The 11,501-nt window shown below is 39.6% G+C and overlaps 1 non-coding gene across 1 annotated transcript; it reads left to right on the forward strand.

Annotated features, from left to right (window-relative positions):
* The first annotated feature begins 4,705 nt into the window (after positions 1 to 4,705).
* On the forward strand, positions 4,706 to 4,812 carry LOC127124479 (small nucleolar RNA R71). The gene has a single exon (XR_007803964.1). It is a non-coding gene; the product is annotated as a small nucleolar RNA R71 (small nucleolar RNA).
* Positions 4,813 to 11,501: the final 6,689 nt, after the last annotated feature.

The raw sequence follows: 11,501 nt of genomic DNA on the forward strand, positions 1-11,501 counted from the left end.
GCCCCTGGGCATCTCTAATGGGTTGAACCCATTTGTCATCCGTTGCTTTGTCATATGGTTTATAGGTGTTCTGGCGTCTTTCTCCATGCCTCCACTGGTGGTGATCACTTCTCCTTGGGTCATATCTTGCTGTTCCCCAATTTTCTTTCCTCTTGGCTTTATCCACTGCTTCCAGGTTGGTTGCTGCCTTCCTGTCGAAGATTGCACTACTGCGTGGGCATAGCATTACTTCGGTTTTCATCCTTTGGCACCTCTTGATGAATTCTATTAGATTTTCCTCCTCTTTAGGATACGCCATCCTCTGGTGCTCCTTTCGACGATGATCTTCGCCCACTTCGGCCTGGTCCCTCTGAGATATTTCCACCATGTTTACCCCAACATTTCGTTCGTCAGCGATGCTTAATTCGTTCATCTTTCTAATGACTCTCTCCTCTTCGCCTTCGACGCCTTTTGGTGTTTGGTCGAACTCTTTCTCTGGGCAGCAGCACCAAGATATGTTCTTGGGACCATGTTTGCAACAGCATTTGTTCCAATTCCTTTTGGGGTCTTCCATTACCCTACGCAGAATTCCACTGACCACGGGCTTCAAAGGACCGTTAACAGCTTCCGCTTTAATTTTTGTGACTTCTTCACTGAAAGGCCCCATAGTGTTGACGCAGTTTGCGACATCACCTGTCTTTGTTTGATCAAGATCAAGGCCTTCAGTAGCCTTGTTTTCAATAATGAGGTCTTCAGTAACCTTCTTTTTCGTATTAGGGGGATGCTCAATTGCCTCAACTGTTTCTTCATGGTTGTCTGAAGAAACATCTTCCCAACCGCTTGGTTGGATTGTGTAGATGTCGATCTGAGAGCTTGTCGGTGCATTGTACTTCACGAGATAATCATACTTCCCACTTCGCTGTCCCAAGCGGTCCCAATTCTCTCCTTGTCGAAACTTCACATCTTCGACAGTGTCATCACTATCCTTCTTATCGAAACCTTCAGTAGTTTCCATTCTTTTCTGGTTGTCGAAGCCTTCAGTAACTTCAACTTCGTTCTGGCTTGCGAGATCATCATCAATCTCAACCATGTTGATATTTGTGTCGAAACTTCCAGGGGCCTCCACCATTTCCAAATTGCCATCAGGAGCAACTTCGACCTCCACCATGTTCACGATGGATGGTTCAGCGTAGTGGGCTTCGACTGTCTGCATGGGATTCGAATAGATCCTCATCTGTTGTTTTGGTTTGTCACCAAACTTCAGCCTTCCGTCACGGATAGCATTTTGAACGAGATCCCTGAAAAGGAAACAACGAGACGTTTTATGGCCCAGAAAATTATGGTATTTACAAAAACCTCTCTTTTTCTGTTGTTCCATAGGCGGTTCTTTAGCGCCTGGAGGTTTTATTAGTTGACCATCCTTAACCAACAGATCGAAAGTTTCGTCACATTTGGTGATGTCGAACGTATAAGTCCTTTTGGGGAACTTATCGTTGGTTTCGACTGGGTTTCCGTTCGACGGAGTTAGTACTTTGCACGAATAAGGTGGGCCTTGCTTTAGTTCTGCTAGGTCAATCTCTTGTTCGTCGAAGTTACTTGGTTCATTTTCGTCGTACTCATCATCTTGGCGAACCCCTACGTAGGCCACCCTTTCTTTTTTATTCTTATTTGCTCTGAGTTTTTCGTCCCTTAACCTTTCGACCTGTCTCACTCTATCGGCTAATTGTGCCATATCCCTCAGATACTGGGTATCTAGTTTCTTCCTTATAGAATAATCTAGTCCCCCTGCTGCCATTTCGACCAACTCATGTTCTGGCACCGGAGTGAAACATCTAGCCTTTAGCAATCTGAACCTATTTAAATAATCATCTATTGGTTCTGAGTGTTTTCTCTTAACACTGGCTAATTCTTTCAGACTTATTTTTGTTTGTCCCATGTAAAGTTGCTCATGGAACAATCTTTCTAATTGGGTCCACGTATATACTGAGTTTGCAGGCAGAGATGTAAACCAAGTAAACGCGTTTTTCGTTAAGGAACTAGGGAAATATTTTATTTTCAAATTTTCATTACGGGCTATTTCCCCCGCTTCGATCAGATAACGTGCCACATGTTCTATGGTGGACTCACTAGTGTCCCCTGAGAACTTTGTGAACTTAGGAACTTTCCACCTTGGTGGCAGTTCTTCTTGCAGAATATATTCCGATAGTGGGGAAGCGTAACTGGGCCTTTGTAATCCCATGTTCATCCCATTTTGTGCCATTATCATTTCGACCATGGCCGCTAAATTATTTTCGACGGGGGGGTTATTATACCAGATTCGCTGTTGCAACACAGCATCCGCGTCTTGGCCTCTCTGGATTACTATCCTTCTAGGCTCTTGTGGAACAAGGATTTCAACACGAGGCTGTTCGACTACATCCTCTTGGTTTCTGACGTTTGTTTGAGGATTGTCTAACGGTATTTGGTTTATCGTAGGCTCTTCCTGGACCGCTACCATTGGGTTATGAACCACTTGTTCTCTGTGTTGAGTTTGAGGGACTCCAAAAAAGTCAGCAATACGCGTCATTTGCGCTGCCAACAATTGGTTTGTTTGGGTGGTGTTTTGAATTAGAGGATTAAACACCGCTCCCATTTGTTGTGTCAACATCTGGACCATATCATGATTACTCTCGTCCATTTGTTGTCTAATCACCTACGCCGAATTATTTGTTATCGGCGGCACGTAAAGCGGTTGTTGATTTAGTCTACTCATGTTTCCGCCATATCCTGACCCTTGTAAAGGTGAAGACATATTGGCCATAGAATCAGAATACACTACCGAGGAATTGTGTAGATTTGCCATTACTGAAGTTGGCATTCCAAATGGTTGTTCCCTACCGGGCAGAGGTATGGTGAAATTCGTCACAAAAGGCCTAGAAGTGTTTCCCATAGGAGGGGGTGTCCCAACAGGCATTTGTTGCGCCCTAACGGACGAACTAGGCGCATTTTGCGAAATTGAAACCGCTGGTATTGACCCTGTTGACGAAGCCATAGCCTCTGACACAGGGACTGATCCTACATTGCCTCCTGTCGAAGGGACCGGGTTGGATACTGGGATGGCTTCATTTGGATCAGAATTATTTGGATTATTTGGCTGATTCGCCATTTTCCTTATTCTTGTTCTTTTAGGTCTTTCTACGTCAGATACGGCTAATTTACCGCTTCTTAGTCTCATACAACGAAGAAAAAACCTTGATTATGTATTAACTAAGTTTTAGATTTCTGCACTGTCCGACCGGGTGTGCCAATTTGTTCGCTGTGAATTTTGGCGAACAACCTCTGGTTTACCAAAACTTGTAGAATTGGGTTACTTGCAGGATCAACCACACAAATCCTAGGACATGTGCAGATCTAAATGACTTTGAAGATATCTAGAACAACTTTCATATCTTTCATTTTGGTTCTCTAAATATTTTATGTCGAAAGATGTTGATTAAAACGTTCAAACAGATGTAAATTTGACAAGATAAGATAAATGGCAGAAAGTAACTGACGAAAACATAAAGTGTCAAAAAGAAAGTGCAGAAAGATAATTGACTGGAAGACGTAAAAAGAATTTGTAAAGAACTTTAAACTTTATAAAATAAACTTTGAAGGAATTTGGTGTTTGTTTACACATACATGTTCCAAATATGACTCTTTTCTCTCACACGGGTACTTTGAGTATTTTCAGGAATTTTGTACAAGTAAATTTTCACACCCTTTTTCGATAACAACTACCCTATTTATATACAAATAAAACAACTGTTACTAACGAACAAATCCTAAAACTATGACACATGTCTTTCTTCCTTTCGCCAGATGCTTCCACGCGTCTTTCTACCAAACGTCACAACTCTTTTAAATTTGAAGTTTACGCTTTACGTCGAAATGACGTCTTTCTCCAGGCTTTGTCGAATTGTTGAAATACTACAACATCCTCCATGTCTGTCAAAGGTGCCTTTCCATTTGCAGATATCTTGTCGAAATGTCGAAGCTTCAATTTTGTCGAAGTGTCGAACAACACTTATCAACCAAACCGTTTATCCCATGTCGTCATTTGTCGAAAGAACCATTCTGCATACCAAATCTCATGGCGTCGAAAATGCATGTATACAGAGCGGTGATAAAATTTTCCATAATTTTTTCAAGGCTCGGCTTTGGTGGTACAGGTTGCATGGGTTGATTTGATCTAGGGGCTCGATAACTAGGTCTCGGAGGTACATTATTTTGAATAGGGTTATTGTTTTTATAGGAGAAGTTAGGGTGATTCCTCCATCCAGGGTTATAGGTATTCGAGTATGGGTTCCCTTGGGTGTAGTTCACTTGCTCGGAGTGGGTTTCGTTTAATAGACTGCATTCTGCAGATTGGTGTCCTTGGGTTCCACATATCTCACAATCCGACGAAACTGTGGCTATAGTGTTCGGGTTCGTGTACATATGCTCGACTTTGAGGGCTAATGCGTCCATTTTAGCTTGCATCATGTCTATAGAGCTTAGTTCATGCACTCCTCCTTGGGCTTCCTTCTTCTCCACTGTCGCTCGTTTGACTCCCCATGATTGATGGTTTTGAGCCATGTCTTCGATGAGGGCACTAGCTTCAGGGTAAGGTTTGTTCATCAGAGCACCGCCTGCGGCAGCGTCGATGGTCATATTTGTGTTGTAATGAAGTCCATTATAGAAGGTTTGAATGATTAACCAATTTTCTAAGCCATGATGTGGGCATGCTCGTAACAACTATTTATATCTCTCCCAAGCTTCGAACAGCGATTCTCCTTGGTTTTGGGTAAATCTAGTTATATGGTTTCGAAGAACGGCGGTCTTACTCGGGGGAAAATATCTAGCAAGAAAAACTCTTCTAAGGTTATCCCAAGTCGTAATGGAATTGGGTGGAAGGGAATCTAACCATGATAGGGCTTTATCTCTGAGGGAAAAAGGGAATAATCTTAAACGTATTGCCTCAGGAGAAGCTCCATTGGTTTTAAAAGTATCTGCTAATTGAAGAAATATTTTTAAATGTTGGTTAGGGTTCTCGGTAGCGAGACCTGCGAATTGTCTCTGTTGCACTAGTTGTAACAGGGATGGTTTAAGTTCAAAATTATTGGCTGGGATGATTGGGTTTACTATACTAGAACTAGGTTCTTCATTGGATGGTTGAGCGAAGTCCTTAAGAGTTCTTTGGTTTTGATCTTCGGCCATAACTCTCTTAATTCTATGAAAGAATAAACGTGCGCGAGCGTAACGTTCAGGTTCCGCCAGAGGGTATACTAAACTTAAACTTCCGGTGCTGCGAGTTCTTCGCATTGACCGGCGAGAAATAACATAAGTCTAAACGATATAACAACAGGAAAATGAAATTTGACGAAATTGGTCCCCGGCAACGGCGCCAAAAACTTGATGCGTGTTTTTCGCAAGTATACGAACGCGTCAGAGTAATATAAAAGATTGCCGAATCCACAGAGACCAAGTGTCAAGCTATCGTTATCTGTTGTTATGGTGTTTATCAAAGGCAGTCAAAATAGGTGTTTTTCGTAGTGTGCAATGAAAAGTAAAGTATTTAAATAGATTTAATTAATAAAGACAGGGTCGAATGTAATTCACGTAATCAATTGATGATCCAAGTACTTGCTAATAGAACTACTTATGGGCAATGTTTCCTACTTTGAAAAGAACTAATTTAACAGGAACTGTCGCTTTCGCGTATTCAGAACCGAGTTGTACTCCCTAATCAAACCCTCTTATTGTCACTTATAAAAAGGCGCGCATTGCGTTAGAGTAGTAAACCTATTTTTAAGAAATATAGTATCTTGACTAAGTTGAAAAGTATTATAACCTGGACTTCTTAACCAAAAGAGGTTCTTACGAACCAGACTCTAAACTTATAAACGCGTCCGAAAATAGTTTTAAAATCTCTTTTCTTCTTAATGTTAAAAACTCCTAATGAACTAAACAAAGCGTTTTCGCTGTTTTTGAAATAGTTAAAAACAATTAAGTTTATAAATACGTTGGACGGCTTTCGATCTTACCCAACGGAATTGAAGTGCGGGAAAACTTAATTTGAAAGTTAATATAGCCCTTAAGTGTTTCTACGAACAATTGTACGGATTGTCGATTCAATTACGATCCTTACATTCTAACCTTTTAGATTTAGTTAGACATGGTAAAATAAAAGTGCATTAATTTAAATAAAAGTAGTGCGAGTGCGGAAAGTAAATAAAAATAGTGCGAGTGCGGAAAGTAAATAATTTAAAGCGAGTGCGAGGAAATAAATAAAGTAAAAGCGAGTGCGGGAAATAAATAAAGTAAAAGCGAGTGCGGGAAATAAATAAAGTAAAAGCGAATGCGAGGAAATAAATAAAGTAAAAGCCAGTGCGGAAAATAAATAAAGTAAAAGCGAGTGCGAGGAAATAAATAAAGTAAAAGCGAGTGCGGGAAATAAATAAAGTAAAGACAAGAAATAAAAACCTGCTCCAATCGGAGGGCTGAGTAAATTGCAATGCGGAAAAGAAAATGGCGGCAGGATTAACTTCCTTCCAAAGTGCTCCAAACTCGATTACAGACTCTATCACAGACTTGATGACATAATTGTGGTAACAATCCAATGCGAAGCGATTACCACTATAAAATACTGAATATATGCCTAAGTGAAACAAAGTTGCTTCTGAGTTTGCCTCTGCTCTAAGTTTGGATCATTGTAAAACTGAATTCGCGTTTCTATTTATAAGCAAATAAAAAAAGTGGAATTGACTTGGATGCCCTTCAACTTGAAAATAGAGGAAACCGTTTCCTTCTTGTGGCGCCCGCCACAAGGCTATGGCGCCCGCCACAAGCACAAAGTGGGGCGCCTTAGTGGATATAGTGGGGAAACGTGGGAGTTGAGGAAGTTGGACTTGGACACGTCATGGGGTAGGCCATAAGCACAAAATGCTGAATTTTAGGGTTTTTAGCTCTTTTTCACTCCTTTTCTCGATCGGGGCTCCGATTAAAGTAAAAACCTGAAAACAAAGGAAAACACAGTAATAACACAACAAAATGATAATAAAGCAGCTAGAATGCATGTGAAATCGGAGTCGAAAATACGTAAATTTTAGTGTGATCACAAACCATATTTAATTTAAACGCCTTATTTTAGTTTTTTTAATTTGAATAAATGCCAAATAATTGTGTTGACCTATTGTGATGATTTGTGTAAGTTTGACTCATTTTGTTGGGCCTTGGTCAAGGTTGATTTGACTTTGTTAAGTTAATATCATTGGATTTAGGGGATTGACGGAATGTACATTCCATCTCCCAAAATAAATGAATGAAATTAATTTGGTAAAAGTCCTCCTCTGACCAATTTTAGTTTTGATTCATTCCCTTCCCTCTTCATCTTATTCCCCTTCTTTATGCATTCATCTCATTTGACCTATGATATCTCTAAGTCCTAAGGCTAGTTGATTGCAAAATCAACATAAGTATGGATGAGATTAGGCCACCTCTTTTGCATATTCTTTTTGTGTGTGGTATGTTTCATGAGCATAGTCCATTATACTATGTCTCTAACATGCATTAACACCAAAATTCTATTGCCCGACCTCAAATAGTTATGACTTCTACATAGGTCCAATTACGATTGCTTAACATAGCGCCAAATTTTTGACACAAAAGGCATATCATTCTAGTTAGTGAGATTGTAAGTCTCCCCTCTTTCATGGTATTGTGTGGAAACTTGGCCTTTTTTCCTTCCTTTGGAAGATGTCTTGGTTCACGGATCCATGCTTGTGATAAGTGGGTTGAGTGATCTCCAAAGAATGACTCAAAATGAAAAGCAAAAGCAAAACAATACTAACTTCTAACTCATTAACAACTAACATTTAATTTCAAGTCATTTATTTTAATGCCCTTTAATTTTTAAGTTCTATTAATTTGCCATTATTCATACCATTCTAATTGTTTATGTTAATGTCATTTTCCCTTTGTCCATTTGGGCCATATTGTGTGATATATCTTACTTGTGTATATTTTGTTTGTTTGTGTGGTCTTGGACCATTAATGTACATAATAAGAACAAAAACCCTAAAAAACTTTTGTGTGGACTGTTGACTTGATCTTAGACAAATTGGACTTAGAATTTAGGCAACCTCCCTATGCTAAAGGACTTGGCCAATGCCAACTTTTGTGAAACCAAGTGCTTGCAATTTGAAACTTCATCTGATACATCATTCAAGATCTCTTTGAGTTCATCTGCTACATGATCATTGTGAAGCTGTCATTTTGAACCTTTGACTTGTGGAATTCATCTGTTACATTGTCTTAATCTGAAGAAGATCATGGAATGGCTAAGCTTGGATGGGGCTATCTTTATTTGATGCCTTGCTCTTCAAGATAATTTTGTGTGCATTATTTGTTGCTTTATTCGAATATCCAAGGGAATTTGGGGGTTTTTATAAGACATTCTTGTCTATTGGATTGCTACCCATCGGTCAGATCTTTTCAACTCTTAACTTTTAATTTTGTGCATAGGATTAGTCTCTTCATCTCTCCCCATTTCTTTAATTTCAAAATCTCTCCCTCCTTTTAAAAAAACTTCTTTGTTTGAACTTGTTATTTTCTAAATTTTGACCACTTTGCAAAAACTAGAAACTTTGGCCTTATGCCATTGCATTTTCAAACTTCTTTTCTTAATCAAACTTGTAAATAGACTTAACTATACTTGACCTAAAACTTTCAAAAGCCAAAAAGAACTAACTCATTCAAACCATTTTCAGGCCTTCGTTCCTTTCAAACTTAAATTTTATTAAAAGCAATACATCCACTTTGAAATTTATATCACGAACTACGAGGTTTTGATCCCTCATTTTTATGTTGGTACGTAGGCACAAGTCTGAAGGTCTTGTCAAACACAAAAATATAATTAATAAATTCTTTTCTCATCCCCTTACTCTATTTGTTTGTAAACATCATTTTGTACAAAATACATATGCACATAAAAAAGGGCTCCCTAGGAGTACCTAGGACACTTTGGGTGCTAACACCTTCCCTCTGTGTAACCAACCCCCTTACCTGTAATCTCTGACATTTTTATTAGTTTTGATTTGAAAACTTCTTACTTTTGGGTTTTGTTCGTACTTTTTCCCTTTTCCCTTGGAAACAATAAAAGCGCGGTGGCGACTCTTGTTATTTGATGACTTGCTTATCCATAGGTTGATGACCATGAATTTACCGTTAAGTGGCGACTCTAATGGGGAGTAGTCTCCAGTGGGTTTAGCCTTTTTTTGTGTGTATATAATTGTATATATGTGATGTATGTATCTTGTGTGATATAATTTGCTTGTTGTGCTTGGTGATCTCTGAGTGGTGAGATAAGTTCTAACCCGAACTTAAGTGCAATTAAGATAGGAGGATGGTATACTCATGTTCGACTTGTGTGGAGTAGTCCTTGACAAGTTGGCTTGAGATCCATCTGCTCAGTGGAGATCCTTTTAGATTTGGAAATGTCACACAATTATTTGTGGTGAGGCATTACTATCCCTAATTTGGGTCCGAGAAGCTGAGGACCGTAGAACATTTACCCCCTCTTTGCCTATTTAGGACGTAGTGCGGAGACTGTTCAAGTGTAGACTTGATAACAATTGTTACGCGATACTACACTCAGACGAGTTTCTCTTGAGAATATTATGGGTCAATGAGTCAGTCATCTTAACCTGTAATATCCGATAGATGGAATTAAGACTCTGGGAACTTTTTAGAATATGATCTACAGGTTTTTATCCTTAGTTCACTCCTTTGGGATGGTTCTTACCCAGACTCCATGCTCGTGACTTACAACAAACCCTTGATTCCTGGTTGATCCAATCAAGTCTTGTCAATATCAATGGAACTTGGGTGTTGATAAGGTGTAAACCATAATCCACCAAAATGGATGATTGATCTTGACAATGACTTGATTCATCCCTTGACCTTTGTTTGTTTGCCTTGTGTGTGATCCCTTATTTGTGATTGTTGCATTCATGCATTGATGCGCATCATAACATTCATCACACGAAAATTTCAAGGAACTGAGGTATTATTTGCAAATATTTTCAGACCATGGATTGTGGACGAAGGAACACTAAGAAGTACAGTTTCAGATGTCCCGACTTGAAAGAGTTAAGGAAGCTAGCATCTTTTGTATTAGATCCCTTGGACTTCAAACAACGTCATGGGAAGCTTTTGTCCATCTTGTCTGCTGATGTGGTTGAAGGACTTTTGAGTGTGCTAGTGCAGTTCTATGATCCTCTCTACCGCTGTTTCACTTTCCCAGATTTTCAGCTTGTGCCTACATTGAATGAGTACGCCCATCTCTTGGGAATACCTGTTTCTAGCAAGGTACCTTTTAGTGGATTGAAAGAGATTCCCAGATCTCATCTTATTGCTGAAGCTCTTCACTTGAAAAAGTCTGAGATAGAGGTTCATTGGGTGAAGAAAGGAGGATTGTTTGGGTTGCCATCTGATTTCCTCATCAAGGAAGCTACTGCTTTTGCTCAAGCCGATAATGTGGATGCTTTTGAAGCTATCTTTGTGTTTCTCATCTATGGATTAACTTTGTTCCCTAACATTGACGGTTTTGTTGATTTTAACGCCATTAGACTTTTCTTGATTGGGAATCATGTGCCTACTTTGTTGGGTGATATGTATTTCTCTTTGCATCTAAGGAATTCTAAGGGTGGTGGAACCATTGTCTGTTGCATTCCTCTTCTGTACAAGTGGTTTATTTTGCACTTGCCTCAGACGCCTACTTTTGTGGAGAACAAACAATGTCTAGGGTGGTCTCAAAGACTTATGTCTCTCACTAATGATGATATAGTTTGGTATGATCCTTCTTTGGGCAGTTTGAACATTATTGATAGTTGTGGTGAATTCTCTAATGTACCTCTCATTGGTACACAAAGAGGAATTAACAATAACCTTGCTTTGGCTCGTCGTCAACTTGGGTACCCCTTGAGAGACAAACCTAATAACACTTTGTTAGAAGGTCTTTTCTATCAAGAGGGTAAAGATTCCCAACATTTGAAGCAGAAGATTGTGCATGCTTGGCATAATGTGCATAGGAAGGGAAGATCCAAGCTTGGTTCGCGAAATTGTATAGCTTTGGAAGCTTACACTCTTTGGGTGAAAAAGAGAGCTTTGGAGTTGAAGATGCCTTATCCTTGTGAGAGACCTATGTCTATGGTTGTGGATGAGCTATTAACTCTCCCTAACCGAGATATAGAGGCGTTGGAAGACGTACTCGCCAAGATGAAGCAAGAGAAAGATACGTGGGAAGAGCGTTTCCGTGCTTTGAGCAAGAAGCATGAAGAGTTGTAGTTGGAGTCTAAGGACAAAGATGCACTTATTGAGCTACTTGAAGACCAAGTGACAAAGAGACAAAAAGAGCCATGGGTTTCATCTCTAGCATGCCTTAACCTTTCGTTGCATGGAAGAAGATTGTTGATCAGCTTGTCCTTGAGAAGACTCAGATGAAGGCTTCTTTCGAGACCGAG

The sequence above is a fragment of the Lathyrus oleraceus genome, chromosome 2, assembly GCF_024323335.1.
Source record: "Lathyrus oleraceus cultivar Zhongwan6 chromosome 2, CAAS_Psat_ZW6_1.0, whole genome shotgun sequence".
Taxonomy (NCBI): domain Eukaryota; kingdom Viridiplantae; phylum Streptophyta; class Magnoliopsida; order Fabales; family Fabaceae; genus Lathyrus; species Lathyrus oleraceus.